Source organism: Haplochromis burtoni, unplaced genomic scaffold (assembly GCF_018398535.1).
Source record: "Haplochromis burtoni strain Fernald_Lab_line unplaced genomic scaffold, NCSU_Asbu1 Contig_843, whole genome shotgun sequence".
Classification (NCBI taxonomy): domain Eukaryota; kingdom Metazoa; phylum Chordata; class Actinopteri; order Cichliformes; family Cichlidae; genus Haplochromis; species Haplochromis burtoni.
In genome coordinates, this window is record NW_024583204.1 from 16,799 (window position 1) to 21,361 (window position 4,563).

At 43.0% G+C, this 4,563-nt stretch overlaps 1 long non-coding RNA gene across 1 annotated transcript; it reads left to right on the plus strand.

Annotated features, from left to right (window-relative positions):
- The first annotated feature begins 1,105 nt into the window (after window positions 1-1,105).
- On the plus strand, window positions 1,106-2,710 carry LOC121812806. The gene is made up of 3 exons (XR_006053341.1): window positions 1,106-2,219; window positions 2,303-2,445; window positions 2,526-2,710. It is a non-coding gene; the product is annotated as an uncharacterized LOC121812806 (long non-coding RNA).
- The last annotated feature ends 1,853 nt before the right edge of the window (window positions 2,711-4,563 follow it).

The following is a 4,563-nucleotide window of genomic DNA, read 5'->3' on the forward strand; positions in this document are numbered from 1 at the left end:
TGGGAGAAACCCCAACATACCAGCAGCAATCCGAGGGGATACCTAGATACCCACCCCAGCCTGCCGCCTCTCACCAGAAGCAACTCCAGACTGATAAAGATCTCTAATTTGGATGGTTGAAAGAGTTTTCATACTTCATTTTCTTTCATTCCATTGCTTTTCTTTAGCTTTCTATTTAAATATAGCTTCCCTCTGCTGTTGGAAACTGGCAGCTAGGTTTTCACTATGCAGACTAAGCCAAAGACACAAGAAGAAAATATTTTGACAATAGGCTTTATCAAATTTGGCTTGAGATTCCTTCATCGCCTTGCGCAGCAGACCATTAGATTAAAGCTGTGCTTGTGTAAATTCTTTTCACTGCTCATGTGATTGACGTTCTGTTTGAAAGTAAAGCAACAATAAAAACACACAGACCACGATGTGGGCTTCATAGATAATTGGCAAACTTTCTGGAGGAAAACTGCTCTTGTTAGGAGAGACAGCATCCATCCCACTTTGGATGGAGCAGCTCTCATTTCTAGAAATATGGACAAATTTATTAAACCCCACAAAATATGACTATCCAGAGTTGGGACCAGGAAGCAGAGTTGCAGTCTTACACGCCTCTCTGCAGCTTCTCTCCTGTTACCCCCCCAAAACCCATCTCCATAGAGACTGTGTCAGCTTCCAAAAAGACAACAAACAAACTAAAAACCAGCAACAAACGACTTAAACATAAACAATTACAAAGAAAGAACAATACAGTATCCACATCTGAACCAAAGAGTAAAACAGTGAAATGTGGATTAATAAATATTAATAAATATTAGGTCTCTCATCAATGTGAAGAACGCCTTGTGTACCATTTAGCCCAGGGTTTGCATCTTGTGTGCCTTATCTAGCTGGGCCTTATACTTACCCTGCACATATGCCATGTTGAGTATTTGACTGTATTACTTTTGAAAATGTTTGTATTTTTGAATGTCAGGAGCCATTTCCATTTGTCAGGGAGCGTGTGACACACTAATGTGTGATCCCATCAGAAGTAGTACTTGTTAAAAAAAATGAGAGATTTGTCACCGAAGTGAACTATGTGTAATGAGGTAGTTGCACCCTCCCAGCCTCCGGGTGGCGCATTGTTCAGTGAGACAGAATAGCGAGGTCATAGGTCCTCCTCTCCAATATGGCAGAAGCGAGGCAAAGAGAAACTTCACCAGTCGTCTCTGTCTCATCATTTCCCTGTTTTGCAGGTTTGTAACCGGTAAAACTATATTAAAACGGTTGTAAAATATTGATAAGAAACACAGCTAAATGTGAGGGTATAAATCAGCGGGTAAACCCTGTTATTTGTTACGTTTTATGAAGTAGAAGGACTGAAAAAAATGCCAAAGCCTAGCCAGCCGCGGGCGCCATTTTGGTTTCCTTTCTCCACTTATTTCAGGTCGTTTTAGCTGAATAAGCTCCTTGTCGTGTCCTGATTTTGTGAATATGAATGTTAATCTGCTGTTGGCAGTGAAGAACGACTGTTTACTGGTTCTGAAAAGTGATTTTGAGAATGTTAAAGCTAAAGCTAAGCCTGCCAGCATACACATGACTCTTTCATGTATTTGTGAGCTACTAAGCTAAATTGGTTTAAGACCAAGCACTGGTATGTTGGTTAAAACAATCAGAATACATAGGTATTTGGGTTAAGAGTTAAATAGAGGTAAAAATGTATTTGAACATGCATTTCATATTGTTTTGAATTGTCATTCAGAGAGAATAGCCGAGTAAATGATTTGAAGGTCACTACACGTGAAGTACTCTTGTTTCCCATGAAAAGATCGTGGTATTGCAGCTTGAACATACAGACGGTTTTATTGTTATTTCTGTTGTATATAGAGAATGGTGATGCTGCAAGTTAAAAATACATGTGATTGTATAAATAAATATGGCAGAAGCGAGGCAAAGAGAAACTTCACCAGTCGTCTCTGTCTCATCATTTCCCTGTTTTGCAGGAACATTTAATCTGTTTTACCGGCCCATACTCTGGGTCGGTTACACAGGCTTACTTGTTGTTCCTCAAGTATTTAAAAGTGTCATGGTCCGCGGCCCGGCGTCCGGGGTGCTGCTGGGATGTCCACGCCCACGAGCGTGGCTGCTAACCCCACACCTGCATCCCATCCCAGGCGATCATCAGGTGGACTATTTAATCCTGCCCTACCTGCTGCTCCACGCCAGTCCGTAGTCGCCTCTCAGCGGTAACGTACGCCTGCGGGAAAAGAACTCTTATGACAAACTCTCCATCGGACCTAACACTGTTTTTTTTTCCCTGTGTACCCAGATCACAACTCGGCGTGTTTTTGTTTACGAGCCACTTGCCTGTCCACCTGTCCGCCTGAGATTCGGTTCACCATCAGCTCCGCCGTCTCGACCCCTTTTGGAGCTCCACCCCCCCCCTCTGGTTCACTCGGCCCGGCTATCACCGTGAGACGCACACTCCACCTTCCCTCGTATGCTGCCTTTTTTCCGCACTCCAGTAATCTGTCTCTCTTTTTGTTTTACAGCCTCTCACAGCTCCGCTCTCGGCGTTCCCTGCGCGGTCCCTCGGTTTCTTCTGGTTCCATACGTTGATTTTCAGGCTACCCTCACGGGACACCTTTAGTTGCAATAAAAATTACTTCCTTTATTCGCTCCTACCCTAGTGTGTGTGTTCTGCTACTGGGTCCTGCCTGCGCTCGGAACTTCGGTTCATGACAAAAAGTGGTCAGAGCATTCAGTTTTCACAGGCCTCAGACACTGTGTCTGAGGAGGATGTGAGGAATTGCTTCAGTGCTTGATTTTTATGTCGATAGTCCCTTGTATAGTGCATATTATGTTTGGTTTTGCTTCCCCTGTCTTAGTTAGATTCCATGGAGCTGTGTTCCCAGGTGTTTCCCATCTCCCTAATTACCCAGCATGTATATACTCTCTAAGTCTCCCTTGATTCTTCGTCGTGTCATCACTTATGGTTGTATCCTCCCTGACAGTTTGTGGTCCTTTAAGATTAGTGAAAGTTTGGTTTCTTTTTTTTTGGACCTGTATTACTTTGTACTTTAAGTTCTGCAGTAAAGCTGTGTTTTAATTTAAATTTAATTCACGAGTCCTGCATTTGTGTCCAACTCCTGCCTGCTACACAGCCAGCTTTGACATTTTTTGGCTCCAGACATCTAAAAGATACACTGATAAAAGCTATTTTGGAGAGAGGTATATATAATCTATGCAAATCATGTAAAATTTACTCTATTATTGCACTCAGCCAAGGAATTATAAAGTAATGGGTTAATTATACCCTTTTCCTAACAGTAACAACATCACATTAAAAAACTGCAGTAAAATATACCCCCAAACAATGAGTCTTAAGTTCCTAATTGCGCATGCGCCAGACTGCGCTTTTTGACCAAGCGGGACAGCAAGCAAATTCTGGGTCCTCTTTCCAGGTTCCAACGAACCCGATCGAACCACAGAAGTTAAGGTAAGCTATTTACACAGGGTGAATAATATATAATAGCGTATGCAAATGGTAATTTTTGAAGTAATGAGCTATAACACTTCACTTGTATTGCTTACGTCTGTGTAATGCACCATTACTTGAAATAAAACTTTGAATCTGCTGCTGTCTGTTAACCGTCTAGACAACTGCCGGTAAGTTGCAATGGTGCACCTTTTATCAGTCAGCATGCATGACCAGTCCCGGACTGGTAATTGGAACGCTGAGGTTGTGTCCAAATTCATGGGCTGAATCGTCCTGAGGACCCGGCTTTCGCGGGCTATGTGGGCCGGTCCTCAGAAGGTTAGATAGGCCGGATGTAAACCTATGTTTAACCAGAGTAGCGAAAGATCTGAAAATGATGTGCCGGGATTGTGCCATTCTCGGCGACTCTAGTGACCCTCGAGCTCTCGGCTAGCTATCGAGCTGGTGGGTAACAGACATCTCCGAAAACGTCGAAGCACTTTTGCAAATATGCGATGTCTCGATAAACGGAGCAGATAGTTGCAGTTTACATACCCACATTCTCTCCTGAAAATATGTTAAAAGTTTATTTTGTGACCCAGAAAGAGTCATTTTAAAAGTTAGTAGCGACCTCCATTGCCAGAAACTGGAGTTTGGCTGGGCCACGCTATGAATTCTGGGATATGGTGGGCCACGAAGGACACACCCGAACCATCCTTAAAATTCGAGCAAAAGGAGGACGCATTTGTCGGCTACATTCGGAGGAGTCCACGAATTTAAACAGCCTTCGGCACGTCGCTGTGACGTAATCAGTCTACAAATGCATCCCCAGGAGGATGAAGCCCATGAATTTGAATCACAGTCTTTGCAAACTACTTTCCTGCCTTGATGAAAAAGAACATGGACGTCAGACAATTTATTTTGAGAAATGAGAGGGGCAATCCTTAAGTTGTGGTGGCTCTGCTTCTGGGTCAACACATAAAACAGGTAAACAAACTTAAATCCTGTATGTCTTTGAGGTTCTATGAACATTGGGCAGATCATTCCCAACAGTCGTGTTTTAAACTCTTAAAAATCAGCTGTTGCTTCTGTCTGCATCTCCCCATTGATCT